At 28.8% G+C, this 23,256-nt stretch overlaps 1 protein-coding gene across 20 annotated transcripts in view; it reads left to right on the forward strand.

The window, feature by feature from the left end:
• LOC101888529 (cAMP-specific 3',5'-cyclic phosphodiesterase) overlaps positions 1–23,256 on the forward strand; it is a 668,201-nt gene that overhangs the window by 598,010 nt on the left and 46,935 nt on the right. The window lies entirely within an intron of this gene.

Consider the following 23,256-nt stretch of genomic DNA (forward strand, 5'->3'; position numbering starts at 1 on the left):
TTATATGCAAGCTGAAGGCACGCTGAAGGGCGACCTCCTTCTCTATATGCGAGCTTAAGGCGACCTCCTTCTCTATAGGCAAGCTGAAGGCGAACTCCTTCTCTATAGGCGACCTCCTCCTCTGTATACGATGCAATGCAATCTCCTTTTCTATAGAAGAGCTGAAAAGAGGGCTTCCTTCTCTATAGGCGAGCTGGAGGATGCCTTCATCTATGAGCTGAAGGTGACATCCCTCTCTATAGGCGAACTGAAGGTGCACTAAAGGCGACCTCCTTCTGTATACGTATCCCTCAATATTGGCGAGCTGAAAGGAGCCCCATTCTCTGTAGGAGAGCGGAAGGGGGCTCTTTCTTCTACAAGCGAGCTGAAGGCAGAAAAGTTTCACATCTCTTGCCATTTTTTGGGAGAGTCAGAAATATGATTATTTTCTTAGAATTTTTCCCAAGAGGTTTTAGAATCTTACCATGAACCATCTGGACCTATTTTGGTAAATGTGTAAAGAGTTGTAGCCGAAAGGATTTCTACACATATCTAAATATATCCTTAAAGTATGAACTCATTTGTCTCATTTTTAAAGAAACGTTGTCTTTTCCTATCACACCTGATCAACGGGGTGACCCAAAATGGCACTGCAGTTTACTGTTTCTTTCTAAAGTATCATCCTCCCTTTTTAGCTGTTCCAAATATGGATACACCTTGGCAATTTCTATTTTTTATCTATTAGAAGAAAGGAAGAACATGGTCTCGGAAAATTCCACCAGCCCTCATCATTTTTCTTGATTTTTTAATGGACATTTTCTCCCCAGAAAATTTAGCAAGAAGGCTTAACTTCTACAGATCACATTTTCGATTTTTTTATTCCCAGGACAGTATCATTTTAGCGGACTTTCAGTGGACGTCTTTCTATACAAACATAGAGCTTAATTGTAATATTCTTGTGAAAAGGTTTGAGCTAATCACTTCTGTACTTACCTTACCGAAACCGATTTTTTTCATTTTTCAAAAAAAGAATTCTATCCATTTTTGCTAAGCTCTTGGTAATTACCTCCTGACTAATCTCAAATACTATGAATCTTTTCAAATTAGAAAGCAAAAAAAAAATCTCAATGGTTCATATTAGTACATGTGAACCTTATGCCTTTTTGGTTCAAAAGGCACTTTCAGTAAATGTAAACGTTTTTTCTGTATTGCCAAATTTATGATAGCAAGGTTTCACGATTTTTTAGAACTACCCTTGTCTGAGTATTTTATTGCAAATTTATATAAAAAAATGTATTCTCTTAAATATATATTTTTTTATTTCGAAAATTGTTAGTTTTTTTAAAGTTCGTCACTGAAATATTTCGGTTTTAATTTTTTTCAATGAAAATTTTAAAAAATAAAAATCCTTATTTGTACCTTCTTTTTCTTTAATAAATTTCATTGAATTTTTCTTCCGACCTCAATTAACATTTCTTTTGCATTAATGCACGTACGTGTGTTTCTCTTTTTCTTGTCACACATTCTGCAAAATATTATTTCGCCCAAAAACAATTAATTTCCCATAACGGTATTCTTTCTCAATATTTTTGTGTTAATCCCATTTAGAAAATTCTTAATAATGAGTTCATGTTTACGTCAATTTTATTTGTTGATAGCATTGTTGTTGTAGTTGATGTGCTTCTTGGTCTTGTTATTCTAAAAATCGTATTAATTTTTCATATTATCCAATTTACATAGAGGTATATTTATATAATATTATTTATAAATATTTGTATTATTAATTTAGTGTAAATAATACTGAGAAATTTTTGTGTTTCAATAGAATTGTAATTGGTGAATTTTCTTAGAGAAAAGGGTGTTTATTGTTCTGGTTTTATTGAATTTATTATAAATAGCGGTCATTGTGACGTATACTTATTATAAACAATCATACGTCACATGGTACGTACGGTGAGCATGTTTTACACAATATAGGCAGAAAATATCTATTAATTTTTGAATTTTAATATTGAAAAGCAATTTTATTCGCAATTATTGTTTGTCGGACTCATTTGAAAATTTATAGCTTACAAATGTTATTCGTGATGAAAATTGCGTCAATTAATGGGAAATCTAAGAAATATTGCTTTTCTTGCGATCGGCAAATGTGAACAAGAAAAATATGTTTATTTCGTTTGAAATGTTAGGGGAGAAAACGTAAAATAATTCAAAAGAAACGGACTGAATTGGTTATGACAACCTACGAACCATTTGGAAAATGTAGTTTCATTACAGTCTGATCCTATTTTAAATACACGAATCCTGCAGTTTTAATTATTAAAATATAATCAAAAAAATGGTAATTTTGAATTGTTTCAAATTTCGTATTTAATGTTCGTAATGGGTACTGCAGCCGATGACAAAAAATTACTTATGCAGAACCACGTCTTTGTATAGCCCCCATATAAGGAGTTTTCTTTAAGCGGTATTCTTCGACAGTTTTTTTTGGAAATTTATCAAGTTTCTTCAAAATGGTGGAGGATGTTAAAAGTTCGGCCCGACAGAACTTAGCTGCTTTTTCACGTGTTGTTAAAAAAAATTGTAAATATAAGTTCAGACTTCATATAGAAAGACATTATTCAAAATATGATAAAATTGCCTATAGAAAAAAAACAAACTCATATATCCCTAAACAAAAATTAAGGAAATTTATGAGGAGATCATGGTCTTCCCTGCTTCACTCTTCAATTAAAAAAAAACAATAGGTCAATATTTTGAATAGCTAAGGAAGGATTATATTTCAGAGAGTATTTGAAAACTATATATCAAAATTACTTCTGAGGTCATTCCGTTAATTAGGTGTGGAAAAATAGACAATCAATAAAAATGCCAAAAATAAGTTCTTACTCTGATCAGATTAGGATGGATGGATAAAAACCTTTTCAACTAAAGCTCCTTCCTGTATTAGGTCCATATTTCGCTTAAACCCCGAGATAACCCCGAGATAAACTTTTTTACCTGATGAGATTCAAAATCCTCTCAGGAAAAAAACATAAAAATCCGCCTGCTCGTTTCTCTCTTACTAATGGAAATATAGATACATATTCAGGTTTGGAAGGAGGTTTGCTTTGTCAGTTGAAAGAGGTTCCATTCAGATCACCTCTTACGAAGGTAGTTTATTTCAACTAAACCTTATACCCTTCAGCTCACATATAGAGAAAGAGGTTGTGCTCTTCAGGCCAATGGATGTATGCTTCATTTAAGCTTCCATTATTATACCCTCAGAAATATGGCTAAATAGGGTATGTATCATTTAATACGGCCAAAAAATGCCTCATCGAAATAGCGGTTTTAAACCCTAAGTCTCTTTGGAACAAATCCGTTTCAGGACATTTGGAGTCGATCTTGCCATGTCCGTGCTTTCTTCCGTCTGCTGCCTGGGGTGCACGATAACTCTCAGAGGGTGTATCCGATTTGGTCCAAACTTGGTACATCGTAATATTACTATCAAACTTAGATCGAGTTCGGAGATGGGCAATATCGCTTCACTTCTTCTGAGCCTAAAACCGCTACTTCGTCTAGGTACGTTTTGAACGTATCAAATGATACATACCCTATCTAGCATATGGCTGATTAGAATACATTTTGGAAAAAAAATTTCAACATTTAATTTTGTAGCTTTAAAAAATATTTTCAAAAATTCTTCCAATTTCTTTTTTTTTTTTCAATGCTAATAGGCTGTATAATTTAAATCCCCTTTGATGGTTTTGCAAGGAAACATTTAAAAAAAAATCATTGTCCATGGTCTTGCAAATCCAAAATATTTTTAAAAATTCAATAAAAATATGTTTCTGAAAAAACCCCGTTCGTGGTTCTAAAAAAATATGCTAAATAAAATTTGGGTGCTCGCTGCGTATGATTTACATCAACACTTATACGCCATCGATAACCTCATTTGTAAGACGATTAGTTCTGGTATTTTTCTTTGTGATGTTCTGCTAAATAAACCATAATTTTTTTTTCAAGAAATTATTGAAACGAAAAATTCGTTGAATTATTAAATAATAATATTTTAAAGATTCTCTTTCAGTTATCTTAAAAAAAATGCAAAATGTGTGTTGATGGTCTTATCGGCTGCCTGATTGTCCTTAAATATATTTTTAGTAGCCTTAAAAATTGCATTAAAAAAAATCCTTTATTATTTATTTAAAAAAAAAGTTATAGATATTCGGAAAAATTTTCTTGAAAAAAATTATTTTTTTATTTAAATGATCCTTTGATTATCCTTACAAGAAATCATGTCTAAAATTCATTTGAAGTCCTAAAAATTGCCAAAAAAAAGCAATCACGTTTATGATATTTTTTAAAGTTCAGGCGTTCTGCGCAATTATAAGAAATCCCTTTTCTTTGAAACTATTGCCAGCCATGATTGTTTTATTAATTTAGTCTACAATATCTAAAGGACTAATAGTGTAGTCTATTAAAAATATAATTCATTTGTCTCGCTTTCATAATTAGTACTTGAATGAAAAAAGTTAAAATATCCACTACTATAGTATTAAAATAAAGTCCTCAAATGGGTCCTCACTGCGTATGAGTGACGACAGCACTTATACGCTACTAAGGAATTCTTATATACTTTAAAATTTCACATTAAAACCAAGTCATTGTCGATTATCCGAACCCCAAAAGATGTTTTGCATTTCATTTTTGAGGTCATTGCCACTAATACGTGCATATATTAGCATCTAAAAAAAAATCTAGGCTCTTTTACGTCCCCACAATTTTATATTGACATTATTTATATTTGCCTACAATTTTTTATTTCGATTTTGCGTATTTTCTATTTTCAATTGAGAAAAACCCTACAAAAAAAGAAACCCCCCAAAAAAATTAAACATTGACAAATGTTCTATCATTACATTTCTCAATGATGGTCGTTTTGTTGGCTAAATATTTATGTACACGTCGTGCACTTTTCAATACAAATGGTCGCTGTTAAGAAAAAGGAAAAAAATATGTTGAGAAAAAAAAATAACAAACGAAAGAAAACACTCGTGAGTCTCAACTGAATGATTGATGATGGACGCCAACAACTTGGTCACATTGTGGGAAAAAATAATGAAACATTTTTCGTTCTTTGATATCCCTCCCATCGGCATCAGCATCAACATCATCGTCATCGCCATTCTTAAGAAAATAATATCAAATGATGTTTTCGAAAGAAGAAAAATAAATATTTCTTCAAGGTGGTAACCTTCTAAATTAAATAGCGGGGGTTTTTTCACAAAAAACTACAGTGAGAGTTATTTTTAATCAACAACAATTAATAATTTAAATAAAAATTGAAAAATAAATTTCCAAAAATTAAATGTCCAAGATTCCAGGGGAAAATATTCTATTATTATTATTTAAAATTTATTTATTTTTATTGTATAATTAATAATTCAAAAAAAAACTTAAAAAGATGTTTTCAAAAAATTAAATTTGCAAAATTTCAAGGGAAATATTTTATTAAAGTTGTTTATTATTATTTTTTATTTAATTAATAATTTGAACAAAATAAAAAAAAATGCTAAAAATTAAATTTCCAAATTTTTTCGAAATAAAATTTATTTTTTTGTTATTTTTGTTTATTTATTTATATTTTTTTTGAAAAGAAAAACATTATCTATACTACCAAAATTCCCAGACAATTTATGTAGGGGAAACACGACGCCGCCCGGAATTTTACGTCATTCCCAAACACGTTATTTGTCTTATAAATAATTAGAATACAAATCTTGTTCGGGGAATCCAACGTATGATTGACAGGCGATACGTATACGCCTTCATGCTCGTGCGTCCATTTTTTATTCGAGGAAATAATGAATAATATCGGAAAGTTTTGTGTATTTCAGAAGTCTTCTCAAGAAAATAACTCAACATCACGTTGATGGTTTCGGTGTTCCGAAATTGTTCAAAAAATATATATTGATAGCGTTGATAGTCCTTTAAGAAAATAGTCATATATAATCCATATTCATAAATATTGTAAATGCATCCACGTTGACGATTTGGTTAGTCCGTAAAAAAATCTTTAAAACAATTTAACGATCCTCCAAAAGTATTCTTCAAAAATTGACATGGGTTCGGTAGCGACTTCAAAAAAAAAAAAAAACAGTAAAGAAAGTCTTAAAGTTGGGCGGGGCCGACTTTATGATACCCTACACCACTTTACTAATTTAGTAGAGCTCCGCATAACAATTAAAAGTTTTTATGGGAGAATTCGATCATACACGCTATGATTATAATTATAATTTAAAGTTCAAAGGACTAAATATGTCGAAGAATTTGTATATTTTAAATTCGGACTTGTATTGCCCATTTGGTGCACAATTAATTTGAAATCGGATAAAGATATATATGGGAGCTATATCCAAATCAGAACCGATCTCGATAAAATTTGGCAAAGATATTTCTGAGCTGTATTTCATATATTTCCCTGAATATCGTTTTTACGGAGTGCATATTACGGCTGTAGGTACCAAATATTTTTATTTTTAATTATAAAGATTCCACGTTAAGAGTCCTTGAAACAAATTCTTAGAAATTCATGTAGAGAGTCCCCAAAAACATACATTAAAGTTTCGAGTCCTTGAAAACGCGGAGGTCCTTGTAAAAGAATATGCTACAAAAAAATTCTTAACACGGTCAATTTTTAGGATCCTCGATGCAATTTTTTAACGAAATACTTAAAAAAAAACTCGAAAGAGTTTCTTCAACAAAATTTTCAAACATTCCTTTTGATTTTTTTTTTCAAATAAAAAAGGAAAATTAACGTTGATGGATCTAGAATAAATACACGTTGATCGTCTTTAAAAATATGCTCGAGGTTCCTCGAAAAAATATTCTTGAAAAACCTTATTTTTAATCCTTGAATTTTCCTTTTTTTGTAAAAATTCTCTTGAAGTCCTCACTTTTTGATGACATTAAAAAGTCCTTTCAAAATAATTTTAAAGTATATAGTGTATATATATAGTGAAAATAGTCTTCGAAAGAAAAAAATACAACTATTGATAGTAATTTCAAAATATTCAAAAAAGTTTTTTCTATAATCCTTAAAAAAATATTTTTAATAAATTCCTTTAAAAAAGTCCTATTAAAAAACATTTTTTTTTGTCACTTGGAAAAAATATTTTAATAACTTATCCTCATTGAAGTACTTTGGCAAGATATTATTTAAAAATTATAAAAACAGATTTCTGAGAAAATCAAAAAATATTTTTTATTAATAAACGTTTTGTGATAATCCTTAAAAAATATTTTTTATTAAACCACGTTTTGTGAAAGTCCTTGAAAAAATATTTTTTTATTAATCCACGTTTTGTGATAATCCTTGAAAAAAAAATTTTACTAATCCACATTTTGTGATAGTCCTTGAAAAAATATTTTTTATTAATCCACGTTTTGTGATAGTCCTTGAAAAAAATATTTTTTTAAATCCACATTTAGTGATAGTCCTTGAAAAAAAATTTTTAGTAATCCACATTTTGTGATAGTCCTTGAAAAAATATTTTTTTATTAATCCACGTTTTGTGATAGTCCTTGAAAAAATATTTTTTATTAATCCACGTTTTGTGATAATCCTTGAAAAAATATTTTTTATTAATCCACGTTTTGTGATAGTCCTTGAAAAAATATTTTTACTAATCCACATTTTGTGATAGTCCTTGAAAAATAATTTTTTTTAATCCAGGTTTGTGATAGTCCTTGAAAAAATATATTTTTAAATCCACATTTAGTGATAGTCCTTGAAAAAATATTTTTTTTAAAAATCCACATTTAGTGATAGTCCTTGAAAAAATATTTTTTATTAATCCACGTTTTATGATAGTCCTTGAAAAAATATTTTTTATTAATTCACGTTTTGTGATAGTCCTTGAAAAATATAAAAAAATCACATTGATGTTTCTGAAAAATATTTGTAAAAAATATGAAAAAAAACCGTGTTGTTGATGTTGAAAAATATTTTTAAAGAAATCCACGTTATTTCTTAGTCCTTGAGAATACTCGTTGTTTGCTGGTCCTTGAAAAAGGATTCTAAAAAATTCGCATTAGTAGTCCTTGAAAATATATTATTAAACCCACATTCGTAGTCCGTTCACTTTCGTAATATTTTAAGAAAGTGGAGATCATTCAAAGCATATTAAAAAAAAACTTCGTTATATCATAGTCCTTAAAAATATAAAAAAGTGGATTGATAATTCTATAAAAAATATTAAAAAAACCACTTCGATACTTAAAAACATATTTAATTATAACCCTTGAAAAATATGTAAATAATACCAGCTTGATATAGTCCTTGTTAAAATAATTCTTAAAAATCCAGGTCGAAGTTGTCCTTGCTGATATTCTTAAAATCTATGTTGACGTTACTTGAGAAAATATTAAAAAAGCAATTTTTAAGGAAATCGCGGTTTTCAATTTAAAAATAAAAATAAATTAAAAATAATTTTCAAAAAAAAAAAAAACAATAATTAAGATTTTTTATAAACTATTTTTTCATTTTTATAAAATTAGTTTCTTATCCAAACTTGGGTTTTTATAAAATTAGTTTTTCATACACACGTTGATTTTTTAATAAAGTCATTTTTTATCCAAATGTGAATTTTTATAAAATAAGTTTTTTAATACAAACGTGGATTTTTATAATTAATTTTTCATATGGATTTTTCATGTAGATTTTTATAAAATTTGTTTTTTATCCAAACGTGGAGTTTTATAAAATTATTTCTTTTATCAAAACATGGATTTATATCAAATTATATTTTTATCCAAACATGAAATTTTATAAAATTATTTTTAATTTTAATTTTTGAATCTAACGTGGATTTTTATCAAATTATGTTTTTTTATCCAAACATGGATTTTTATAAAATTATTTTTTTATCCAAAATTGTATTTTTATAAAATAATTCTTTTATCCAAACGTGGATTTTTATAAAATTATTTTTTTAACCAAAAGTGAATTTTTATAAAATTATTTTTTGATCCAAACGTGAAATTTTATAAAATTATTCTATATATTATGAAACATAGATTTTAATAAAATTATTTTTTTAATCCAAACGTGAATTTTAATAAAATTATTTTTTTAATCCAAACTTGGATTTTTGTAAAATTATTTTTTTTTATCGAAATGTGGATTTTTATATATACTTTTTTTATAACACAACATAATGATATAGTTAGAGGCAAAATATTTAAAAACATCGGCTTGATTTTCAATGAAGATATATTCTTGAATGTAATTGGTTCAAGAGTTGGTGATAATCCTTTAAAAAAAAATTTAAATCGTTGATTGTCGAGGAAATGTACTCTTCAAAAATTGATGTTCCTAAACAAAAAAATATTCTAAACTCAAAATCCAAGAATTGGGTATTAGGATGCGTATGATTAACGTCAACGGCCATACGCCATCCGTAACCTCCTTCGTGGGGAATTTATTTTTGATTTTCTTCTAAGAACGCCTGCTAATAAACAATTCATATATTTGGTATTTTTTAATATTCTTGCATCCTGCACAATCATAAGAAATCCCTCGTTTTTCTCAAACCTATTTCCTCCCATGCTCATCATCATCCTATTTATTTAATTTACAATGTCTCGATGAGTAATGGTGTAGTTTATTAAAAATATAGTTCACTTGTCTCGTTTTCATAATTAAAACATTTTTTACATTAGTATTTTGTTGTTTTTTTTTTTCTCTCTCTCTGCACAATTCTCTTTAACAACAAATGTCATCGGCATCATCAACAATGTCAGTGAAATGTCCTCGTGACGATGGGAGAAAAAAAGAGATTGATGCATGTAATAGGAATTTTTTGTTTGTGTGTCATACTCGGGGAATAAATGAAAAAAAGCATTTGGTATAATAGAGAATAAATGGAGGAGGATAGAACAAGAGGAGGGATTTGTTGTAAGGTTGTGCGGTACGTTTGTGTGTCTCACATGCTACAGCGACATGTTCTTCAAACCGGAAATAGGAAATGTGACTGCGCTACGTAATGTAACAGACTGACTGGCTGGCTGACAGTATTTCCTATGAATAATCTCATTTTTTTCTTTAATAAGACATTTAAATGTATATAAATACATGTGTAGATGGACTTTTGATATATGTTGTCAGATAATCACAAAATTTGATTTCAATAGGAAAAAATAAAATTTGAATTTAGTTTTAACTATATTAGCAATAACTATTATTGATTTCAGGGTTTACTGCGCATTTTCGAAATTTTGTTAGAAATCATCTTCCACTCTCCAAGTTCTCTTCGAAGATTAACAGTCATTTCCATATTATTTGTAAACAAACATTTCACTTTAACAACCCATATAAGTATTTAAATTACGAGTTAATATTTTATGACCACTCTCCCCTCCTCGGTGTTTCTCATAATATTTTTGCGTTCTACTTTTCTTTTATTTATTTTACGCTTGCAAACGTTAAAGGTCATTTGAGTAGTGTTTTTTTTTTTTGTACTGTGTTCAATTAGTTTTCATCTTCGCCACAGTAATTTAGGCCATAGGGACGTGCTGATTGATGCACAGACATAATTCGCTCTGCATCGTTAAACAGTGGAGCAGATGGGAAGAAAGAGTTTTTCACCCTCAGCAATATGATCAAATAGGGTATATATAATTTGATACGACCAAAACTTGTCTCATTGAAATACCGGTTGAAGACCCTAGGTTTCAGGGCATTTTGAGCGGATCTATCGGTATCAGTCGTTTGGCTGGCTGGTGCGCACGGTAACTCTCCAGATAACTCAATTCCCTCCAAAATTGGTAAATCTTTATATTATTATCAAAAGTTAGATCGAGTACGGAGATGGGCAATATCGAACCTCCCCTTCCAATACCTTAAACACAACGGTTAAAATGTGAGAAAAATGTGAAAGAAGAGTCTGTTTGTATTCAAATTTCGCAGTCTAAGAACTGAAGCCAGAAAAATTAAGAAATTTTGGAATTCAAAAATCTTTGTTCAGAAACAACATTCTTCCGAAGATCGGAAGACCATCTAAACGACTATTTTTAATTTTATTACAAATGTAATTTTTATAAAATTAGTTTTTCATCCAAACATTGATTTTTATAAAATTAGTTTTTTTATCCAAACGTGGATTTTTTTATTTTTTATTGAAATGCGGATTTTTATAAAATTAATTTGTCATCCAAACGTGGTTTTTTATAGAATTATGTTTTTTATCCAAACGTGGTTTTTCATAGAAGTATTTTTTCGTGGATTTTTCATAGAATAATTCATTTTGTCAAACGTGGATTAGTTTTTCAGACAATAATTTTTATAAAATTATCTTTTCGTTGATTTTTTATAAAATAATTTGATTGATTTTTATAAAATAATTTGATTGATTTTTATATTATAAACTTCTGTTTTCGTGGATTTTTATAAAATTAGTTTTCATCCAAATATATATTTTTATAAAACTATTTTTTCATAAAACGTTTAAAATTAGTTTCTAATCCAATCATGATTTTAATAAAAGTAGATTTTTTATTAAAACGTAGACTTTTTCGAAAATAAGTTTTCGTCCAAACGCGGATTTTTATAAAACTTGTTTTATTAAATTTTTAAGAAAGTAGTTCTGTTTCAAACGTATATTTTTTAAAATTATTTTTTCCTCCAAACGTGGATTTTTATAAAATTATTTTTTCATGGATTTATATAAAATTATGTTTTGGTGGATTTTTACGAAATTATGTTTTGTTAAAAAAAAAATAATTCTAAATAGTCCTTATAAAATATTCTGAAAATAAACTTTATTGATGGATTTTAAGAAATATTCAAATTTACAATTTTAATTTTAACCCTTGAAAAACTATTTTTAAAAATCCACGTCGACCGATAGTGAAAAAATACTCTTAAGAAATCCTCAGATTTATGCTTATCCTTAAAAATGTCGTTGACTAATAATCCCTCAAAAACAGTATTCTTAAAACTCCACTATGATTTATAGTCCTTAAAAAATTCAACTTTAAAGATAGTCTCCGGAAAAAATTCTTAAAAATGTCACATTCATTTATAGTCCTTGAAAAATTAAAAAAAAAAAAATCCACTTTAATAGCATCCTCAAAAATATTAAAAAATCGAAGTTCATCGAATCCTTGAAATTTAATAACAATTGATACAAAAAAAATGTTTTAATCTACGTTGAAATATTTCTTAAAATTATATATGTATTTTTTAAATCCACGTTGATATGAAAACTAAATATTTTTTTTAAAAAAATCTCGTTGTTATAAATAAAATAATATTTAAAAGATCAACATTGATATAAATAAAGTAATTTAAAAAAAATCCACGTTGATATAATCTTTAAAATATATGTTAAAAAAATTTCGTTGATATAATCATTCAAAATGTTTTTCAAAAATCCACGTTGATATAACAATTTATTTTTTAAAAATCCATGTTTATATAATCCTATAAAATATTAAAAAAAAAATTGTTGATATAATCCTAAAAAATAATTTTTTAATTAATATAATAAAAATATTTATTTTTTTTTTTTAAATCCACGTTGATATAATTCTAAAATACTTTTTTTAAAAAGATCCACGTTGATATAATACTAAAAAATATTTTAATAAAATCCATGTTAATATAATCCATTAAAAGATTTTTAGAAAATCCAAATAATATTAAAAAAATCCACGTTGATCCTTTAAAAAATTTAAAAAAAATCCAAAATTATTTTTTTTAATAAATCCACGTTAATGTAAAACATTTTTAATAAATCCACGTTGATCTTAAACATTTTTAATAAATCCAAGTTGATATAAATAAAATAATTTTTAAAAACTCCAAGTTGATATAAATAAAATAATTTTTAAAAAATCCACGTTATAAATAAAAAATATTTTTTAATGAATCCACATTGATATAAATATTTTTTTTAAATCCACGTTATAAATACATTCAGTTTTTAAAATCCACGTTTTAAATACATTCCATTTTTAAAATCCACGTTATAAAAAAAATCAGTTTTTAAAAAGTCCACATTGTTATAATCCGTTAAAATATTTTTTAAAAATCTACGTTGACATTCAGGCCGAAAAATGTTTTAAAAAACATTATTAAGGCCAACCTAATTTTAGTTTTCAATAACGCTTGAAAATTTTTTAAAAATATTGATAATAATACCTTAAAAATAATTTTTAAAAATAACCAAATTTATCCACTTTAAAAAAATCTTCCCATCGATTGTCTATCTGTCCCCTAATCCCCATACAATTCTTTATCACGAATTTTTAGCCCACTGTCCAGAATGCCTGTTGCGTTTTAACATTTTCTTAAATGATTTGTTGACAAACAAATGATTAAGTAATGTTTGTTTGTTGTTGCTATTATTGTTTTTATTGTCAGTCGTTCTAGTTGCTCATTTTTTTCGAAAAAAAGTTTATTATTGTTTTGTTTTCATGTCAGCGACAAGTTCATATTTAGACATAAACATTTTTGTTTCTTTCTCTTTTTTTTTTTGAAATTTTATATTTATTTATTTTAAAATATTCAAACAATAATAGACACAAAATTAATGTCAAATTAAAAAGAAAATAAAAATAAATTGGGAAAATATTGGCAAGGCAAAATTTTGGGATGCGGAATTTGTTTTACCTTTGTGAAAAAGAAAATATTATTTTTATTTTTAGGTTGAATAAACAACAAATCTTAAGGTCTGTTTTTTTTTTCTTGGTCACATTTTGGTGTATAGCCAATGCGTAGTAGAGGATTTTTTTTTGTTTTTGGGGGATAAATTAACATATATATTACAAACATGTTTCACCTGTCATTTTTCGACTGAAACCGATACTCGTACATTCACCCCCTTTTTCACTTTTTTTTTTGTCAAAACTGACACAATAATGGTGGCCTTGTTATGAAAGCGAAAGAAAAAACAACAAAGGAAATTTTCCTTTTAAGTGGAAAGCATAATATTTTCCTTTGAAAAATCCCAGGAAAAAATGTCATATTCATTGAATTCAAGGAAATCACAATTTTCCTCTTAAAAAAATAAACCCCTTTGACTAAGCCTTTTTTTAAATGATGTGATTAATGGACCCATCTCCCCTAACTTACTGGCACAGAGACACAGAGTATTTCCCGTAAACAAAAAAGTACATGATTTTCAATATTTTCCTTTTAAATTCAATATTATGGTAGGTAAGTGAACATTTTCATTTCAATTTCATTTTGCTTTGGAAATGAGAAATGAGTGGCGGCAGCATCCACTCTTTTACTCAATTGCTGTTCTGACCCCCACGCACACACACACACATACACCCTCTCTCTCACCCTCCCCACTCACTGTGAGTCAAAATCCAAATCTAGGAGATACAACACTCAAACATCTTTGAGAATATTTAATAGAACTTAACGTGGCGAGAGGAACAAAACAAAAAAGCAAATCTTCTTTAATAGCCACATAAAAATATTCAAAGCATCGAATACCTACCCTGAGCTATGGCACGTTCGCTGGGTTGTTCGTTTGGATCCAGTGTTTGTGGGGCTGGCATTGATGGCTTGGGAAATCTACTTTGATTCCATGGGACAGAGACATAAAACCAAACTTCATTATCATATTTTGAATATAATGATGATGGTCGTTAGGCAGGCATACAACACGAATACATATGAACATGATTATCCTTATAATATCCTTGATAAAAATTTATTTGTTTTCAATACATTGCAAAACGAAAAAGGAAAAAAGAAGAGGGGAAAATAGAAGAGCCAGGCAGGATTTAAACAAAAAACAGCAAACAGAGCATCCAAATGTGAGTGTTTAAACGAACATCTTTCTAAGGACCAACCGATTAATCAACCATGAATTTTTGAAAATATATTTCCAAGGACCTGCAGATCGTCCAAAAGTGATTTGGAAAATATATTTTTTCAGGGAGCAATAGAAAATGTCAATATTTAAACGAATATATTTATAAGGACCAACCGACTAATCTAATTTTGAGAATATTTTTCCAAGGACCAGTAGACCGCCCAAAAGTTAATTTTTTTTTTTGGAAAATATATTTTTCTTTCAAGGAGCAATAGACCAAAGACGTGGATTTTTTAAAAGATTTTTTTTTTCAAGCCAATCCGAGCTTGCATTTTTGAAGACGTATGATTTTAAGGACCAAAATTCAATCGTGGACTTTTTTTAAAAATTAGAATAAAGGGCCAACAAATAATTTGTGGATTTTATGATGAAATAAAGGATCAACAATCAATCGTGGATTTTTTTATTGAAATAAAGGACCAATAAATCCATCCTTAATTTTTTAATGAAGTAAAGGATTAGCAATCAATTGTGGATTTTTTTAATCAAATAAAGAATCAAAAATAAAAAGTGGATTTTTTTAAAGAATTAAAGGATCGACAATCATTCGTGGATTTTTTAAAGAATTAAAGGACCAACAAATTAATCGTGAATTTTTTTTTTAAATGTAAAGGACCAATAAATGAATCATGATTTTTTTAAAGAATTAAATGATCAACAAATTAATCGTAGATTTTTTAATGAAATAAAGGACCAATCGTGGATTTTTTATTGAAATAAAGGACCAACATATTTATCGTGAATTTTTTAAAGAAATAAAGGACCAATAAATCATTTGTGGATATTTTTAAAGAATTAAAGGATCAAAAACTCAATCGTGATTTTTTTTAAGAATGAAAGGACCAACAAATCAATCGTGTTTATTTTTTTTCTGATAAAAGGACCAATGCGTTATTCGTTTATTTTTTTAAAGAATTAAAGGATCAATAATTTTTTTTTTTTTTTTTTTTTTTTTTTTTTTTTGTATATAAAGAAGCAACAAATTAATAGCGGCTGTTTTTAAGATTTAAAGGACCAGTAAATCATTCGTGGATTTTTGTTTTAAAGAATTAATGAACCAACACGACAGGTGTTTTTTTTTTTTTTTTTTTGAAATAAAAGATCTTTGTATTTCAACAATATCTTTTAATTTATGATTTTTATAAAAATGTTTAATCAAGGACCAACAAAATATACTCAAAAAAAAAAAAATGTTCGTAAAAAATCTGAATAGACCTTCCATTTAGAAAAATATTAAAAAAAAATCATATAGAAAAAAATTATAAAAAATCAATCAATCCTTTGAAAAATTAATCTTCAAACGTCCTTATCAATTTTTCCTAAAAAAAAAAAACTTAATTGCTGGACCTTAAAAATATTTTTTTTAGAAAATTTATGTAGATTGATATTCTATAAAAATATTCTTAACAAATTCATATCGTTTTATAGACCTTAACTAAAATCCTTAAAATCCCTTGTTTATTAACAGTCCTTGCAAAGCTATTCTTAAAAATCGACGTTGATTTATGGCCCCTGAAAAAATATTCTTAAAAAATCCATTCGAATTGATAGTCCTTGAAAATTCCTTGAACAGTCCTTGAAACATTTTCTTTAACACATTTTTTGAGAAAAAAAAGTACTTTTTAATGTCACAATGAAATAAAGGACCAAAAAATTAATCTTGTTTTTTTAAGAATTAAAAAATTAAAAAATATTTCGAGCATTTTTGAATAAAAAAAGGACCAACATGCAAGGGTCATATTTTAGCAATATTTTTTTAATGACCAACAGCTCATCCCAAAGTGGATTTTTAAAGAAATCTTTTAGAAGTACCTACCCAGTTTCCCCACATAAATTTAAACCGAATATTTTTAAAATCGAATAAATTTAAAACATTTCGATAGTCCTTGAAAGAATAGTTTTTACAAAATGTTCATAGACATTTCATTGAAAAATTATTTTTTTTACAAATTCACATTGATCTATAGAGCTTGAAAATTATTTAAAAAAAACACGTGGGTTGATAGTTTTTGGAAAAATATAAAAAAAAATCCGCGTAAATTGATAGTCTTGGGGAAAATATTTTTAAAAAGTCCACATTTGGATAGTCCCAGAAATACATATTAACGGATGGTCGTTGAAAGGTTATTTTTAGAAACCCACGTTGAATGTTGGTCTTTTAAATATTTTTAAAAATTCCACATTAAATTGTCCACAAAAAATATTCTTCGAAAATATATCAGATAAAAAGTCCTAAAAATTTAAAAAAAGTTTAAGCTTGTTAATAGCCATTAAAAAAATATAAAAAAATCCACGTGAATTGATAATCCTGGGAAAAATATTCTTAAAAAATCGCATTAATTGAAAATCCTTGAAAAAAATTCTTAAAAATTAACATAAATAGATGGTCTTTGAAAAAATATTTTTAAAAACACATGGTTTACCGAGTCCATGAAAATATTTTTGAAAAGAAGACTTCATAAAAAATAAACTCTCACTGATCAAGGTCCTCAAAAAATGTATAAAAACATTAATTGATTACTCTTGATTTTTTTATTTTAATTATTTTTTTTTTTTTTCGTGGAAAGATTTTTGGAAATAAAACCCATGCAGATTAATAGTCCCTAAAAAAACTAAAATTAAAAAAAATTAAAATTAAAATATATCCACATTTTTAAGAAATATAATTTGATATAGTCCATTAAAAAACATTTATTGACAGTCCTTAAATGATTATATTTTATATAAAACAAGTAAAAAAACATTAAGTTCGGCCGGGCCAAACTTTTAATACCCACCCTCCATCCTAGGGTAAAAGAACATTAGAAGAAATGTGGCAAAAAACATTAAAATGCCGAATATCGGGAGGTACCGTTATATAGGGGCTACACCAACACGTGCACCTATAATTACAATGTCTCGCCACACGAACTAGGACCCATTATGACCCACAAATACCAACTTTTACACAAATCAGTGAAAAAATGTGGCATAAATCATCAAAATACCGAATATCGAGAGGTACCGTTATATGGGGACTATACCAGAACATGGACCTATACATGCAATGTTTTGCCACACGCTCAGGGACCCGTTGTGACCTACAAATACCAATTTTCAGATAAATCCGTGAAAAAATGTGGCATAAATCATCAAAATACCGAATATCGGGAGGTACCGTTATATGGGGACTATACCAGAACGTGGACCGATATATCTCATTTTCAATACCAACCATCCTAGGGACAATACACACACTTGTGCCAAATTTCAAAGGTCTACGTCAAATAATGTGGGCTCTATCGTGATTTCAACAGACAGACAGACGGACAGACAGACAGACAGACGGACATCGCTAAATCGTCTTAGAATTTTATGCTGATTATGAATATATATACTTTATGGGGTCTACGACGAATATTTAGAGGTGTTACAAACGGAATGACAAAGTTAATATACCCTCCTACCCATGGTGGAGGGTATAAAAAAAAATTAAAATATATCCACATTTTTAAGAAATATAATTTGATATAGTCCATTAAAAAACATTTATTGACAGTCCTTAAATTATTATATTTTATATAAAAAAATACATTGATTGTCCTTAAATATATGATTGTACCATATCACTGCTGGTGTTCTGGTCCTTGAAGAAATATTCTTAAAAAATCGCATTCCTATTTTTTGTCTGTCGTCATTCACCCAAAGTAGGGTGTAGCATCAACAAATCACAATAAAACTTTTCTTCATATCAGATCCATGATGAAAATTAACTCGTTTATGTGGGAATGTTTTAATAAAAATCAGAAACAACCACGACTACGACGACGACGATGATGATGATGACGACGACGCTGGCGATGATTTGCTCCAAATATTGGATGGGCCTGGCGCTCGTTGGTATTTCTGATGATGTTTGGGTTTTCTCTCGTTTGTCGTGTTTTTTTTTTAAATGATCATCCTCATCGTCGTCATCATCATCATCTTCTTGGCGATTTCTGTGTATAGTATTTTTATTATTATTTTTTTTTTGCTTCTTGTTCATGTTGTGTGGCTGGCGTTTTTTGTTTTTGTTTTGCAAAAATATGAAATTCTTTGGTTATTGAGCGGCGGGAACGTGAGAGCCAACCAGCCAGCCTCTACAGACATCCAGACATACGTACATGCATATACGATTGTGTATATGAAAGACATCATAAAGCTGGCAGCCACAGTTTTGTGGATGATGATGATGATGATGAAGATTTTTATATCTCAAAGTGTGTGTGTGTGTTTGTGTCTGCTTGTGGGAAGTCTTTGCCAGGGTGTGTGTGTGTGTCGGATTGGGGGGAGAAAATATAAAACTCAAAAAAAGAATATTTTTCTTTAGTAGCTGCTACTGCTGGGAGATTCGAAATGAAAATCATTTTCATTTTTTAGTATATTTTGTAAAAACGCGCAAACACCATCTAACACAAAATAAGACGCCCAGACACAGGGCCAACCAAGACCACAAACATTTTTTTTTTTTTTTTTGATAAAAAATAAAATGAAACCAAATGTAAAATGTCGATTCTTGTAAAAATTGTTACGTTACATTTTCATGAATGTTGTATAATTGGAAATATGTGGAAATTGCAATAACAAAGTCATGAGAAAAATATAAACAAAGGGATATGCAGTGAAATAAATCCGAAAAAAATAAGAAAAAAAGTATGCAAATCGTGAAAAACTCCAAATCTCTTTAAAAGAAAAAAAAAACAAAAAATACTAAATTTCGAAAATTTCAATTTTATGCAACCAATATATTGCTATAAATGTTTTTTCAAACATTCCCAAGTGAAAAAAAAATAGTTGCAGAAAAATCTATAACGCATTAACCCCCACCCTACCAAAAAAAGCATAATTTATTGCGTTGCTAAAAAGTTTATAATGTGAAAATACCAAAAAAAAAAAATTAAAAAAAATCGAAAAAAAAATATTTTCAAAATTTTCTAGTGATTCCAAAAAGAGCTAATTATAACTTGTTTCAAACCAGTTCACTGCTTTTTTTTTTTTTTTTGTCCCAATAAATGACGTAGTGTGTTTTCTTCATATCCGTTTTAGTTTCCTCTTCAGGTGCAAAAAAGACGTAGCAATTTTTAATTGGATATGAAATAATTACGGATTTAATTATTAAAATCTCAAATTGAATATTTCCGTTTTAAGAATGCGGGAGAAAGAAAGAAGGGGATAGAAAGAGAATTTTGATTTAAAAAAAAAAAATAATAAATTAAAATTGTGGTTTTTATAGATATATTTTTTCCGGGGTGTATCAGGAAAGACCCAAATGGTCCATTTTCGAACGCTGTCTAAGTGTGGTAAAAAGAATATAATATGCTAAATCTGAATATAATTTGAGTCTTCCATGTAATCTGAATTTTAAATACTCTCCACCATTTCCAAGAAATGTGCAAATTTTCAAATAAAATCCGTTGAAAAATATTGTTAAAATCATTAAAATACCAAATATTGGGACCCATACGAAGAAGTTAACCTGTCACAGACTATAGTACCTATTACGAACTTACAATTCCAAATTTGAAACAATTCGGATGAGTAATATCGCTAAAATCATGAAAATACAAAATATCTGGAGGTACTGTAATATAGAGGCTATACGAAGACGTGGACCTGCATACGAAATTTTTTTCATAAGTTGTAGTAACCATTAACATCTCCCAATACGAAATTTGAAACAATTCCGGTGAATAATGTCGCTGAAATCATGAGAATAGGGAATATCGGGAGGTACCGTTATATGGGGGGCTATAGGAAGATGTAGACCTGCATACAAAAATTGTTGCCATAGGCTGTAGTACCCATTAAGGACTTTAAATATGAAATTTGAAATAATTCCGGTAATTACTATCGCTAAAATCATGAAAATACCGAATATCGGGAGATACCGTTATATGGGGGCTATACGAAAGCGTAGACCGATGACCCATTTACGAACTTAACTTGCCAACTGGTAAACACCCATGCAGCCCATTTTCGAACGTGTTAAAATGTGTTAAAAATAATAAATAATATGCCAAATCTGAACATAATTGGAGTCTTCCATGTCCTCCTTAAAAAAATGGAAAATTTTCAAAACAATGAAACCTTGCACTTCGAGGAGTGGACCCAATAGCCAGCTTTGAACATAATATGAGTAAAATAAAAGTAATAGGATTAACATTTTTTTAAGATTTAAATTTTTATATTTTCGAATCCTTGGGGAAGAAGTACAAAAATAAGTGGACCGCTATTTTGAAAAAAGTGTATGTTTGGCCCTCTTGTGCCAAAACAAGTAAAAAAGCAGTACATTTGGACGGGTCGAGCTTTGAATACGCTCCACCATTTTCAAGGAATTTGCAAATTTTCAAATAAAATTCGTTGGAAAATACTGCTAAAATCATCAAGATTCCGAATATTGGTAGTTGGCGATATATTGGTTTTCCGCCATAGCCTGTAGTATCTATTAGGGGACCTCAAATTCAATATTTGAAACAATTTCGGTAAATAATGTCGCAAAAATTATTAAAATGCCGAATATAGGGAGGTACAGTTATATGGGGGCTATACGAAGACGTGAACCTGCCAAAGCAAAAAGCCCGTAGTATTCATTAGGAACTTCAAATTCTAAATTTGAAACAATTCCGATAATGTTGCAAAAATCATAAAAATACCGAATATAGGGAGGTACAGCTATATGGGGACCATTCGAAGACGTGAACCCGCCGGAGCAATTTTCCATCATAGCCCATAGTCATAGCTATTAGAAACATCTAATTCCAAATTTGAAAAAATCCGGTGGATAGTGTCGCTAACATCATCTAAGTACCGAATATATTGAGGTACTGTTGTATAGATTTTATATCAAAACTTGGACTTATATGTACAGTTCTCTGCAAGGATATTTTCTGCAGACTGTGAGAATATACTCCCAATTTATTGCAAATTCGGGTTAAAATTGTGACTAAACAGCCAAAACTTGGGTCTATAAAGCCCATTTTCCAAATACCAAATATATACAGGGTGAGAAAAAAAACTGCAACAAAGTCATTGAATGTCGGAAATGTCGGCAATAGCATCAAATTTTATAATAAGTTTAAAATTGTTCGAATTGGTCAGCTTTGGCACGAATTCTGGCCTTGAAACGGCCAATGAAACCGTCACACGCTGCCCGAATTGCTCTACGGAATTTTGGCCCATTCCCGGCGAAGCGCTTGGTTGAGGTGATCAACACTTTGGTATTTTTTAATGCCAGTATATCGGTAACGAGCGTGGTACGAGACACAAAGATTTATTCACATTTACATATAGCATTTTTTCGAAATTCAATTCAAATTTTTCAAAACTTATGATGAATCAGAAAATCTGGGGTGTGGGAAATCCCAGGTGGATTTGCTAGAATTCTATTTAAGGATCAAAACCCAAAACAATTTTGGGTACTCAGTTTAATCTGTATTTAAAGCCCTTTATATAGCCTTAGCCATTCTCAGAGGGTCCCATAGTTTTGAGCTATTTTTCCCAATATTGAATATAGATCTTCAAATTGTTATAGAGTACTTGGGGTTACTCCTAGGATCATTTTTGTAAGAAAATGGGGCATGTCGGTCCACGTTTTGGTATAGCCCCATATGAAAGGGTAATTCCCAATTTGAAGGATTTTTTTCGTTTTCAAATAATTTCGCCAATTTTTGGTTTTTTCTTTGTCCTACTATTTTATAGAGAACTTGGAATTACTTCCATAATCATTGGTGTAAAATATGAGGCATGTCGGCCCACAATTTTGGTATATGCCCTATATAAGGGTCGTTCCCGATTTAAATGATTTTTTTTTTTTTGCGTTTTAAAATAATTTCGCCAATTTTTGGATTTTTCTTTGTCCTACTGCTAAAATGTATGAATATGGGTCCATGTCTTGGTATAGCCAAAATAAATATACCCCCTGATTTTATTAATTTCGAGGGTCTTGGCCTTATTTTCCAATGGAATTGTATGACATTTTGTAAATTGGCTCAATATGGGTCCATGTTTTGATATAGCCATTATATAAAGATACCTCCTGATTTTAGTTATATTGAGGGTTTAGGGCATATTTTCCAATCAATTCAGTTGAAATTTTGTATATTGGCTCAATATGGGTCTATGTTTTCATATAGTCATTATTTTATTTATTTTGAGGGTCTCGGCCATATTTTCCAATAGACTTGGACGAAATTTTTTATATTGGCTCAATATGGGTCCATATTTTGATATAGCCATCGTATAAAGATACCACCTGATTTTAGTTATTTTGAGGGTCTAGGGCATATTTTCCAATTAATTTGGTCGAAATTTTGTATATTAACTCAATATGGGTTTATTTTTTGATATAGTCATTATTTTATTTATTTTGAGGGTCTTGGCC

The sequence above is a fragment of the Musca domestica genome, unplaced genomic scaffold (genome assembly GCF_030504385.1).
Source record: "Musca domestica strain aabys unplaced genomic scaffold, Musca_domestica.polishedcontigs.V.1.1 2, whole genome shotgun sequence".
Taxonomy (NCBI): Eukaryota; Metazoa; Arthropoda; class Insecta; order Diptera; family Muscidae; genus Musca; species Musca domestica.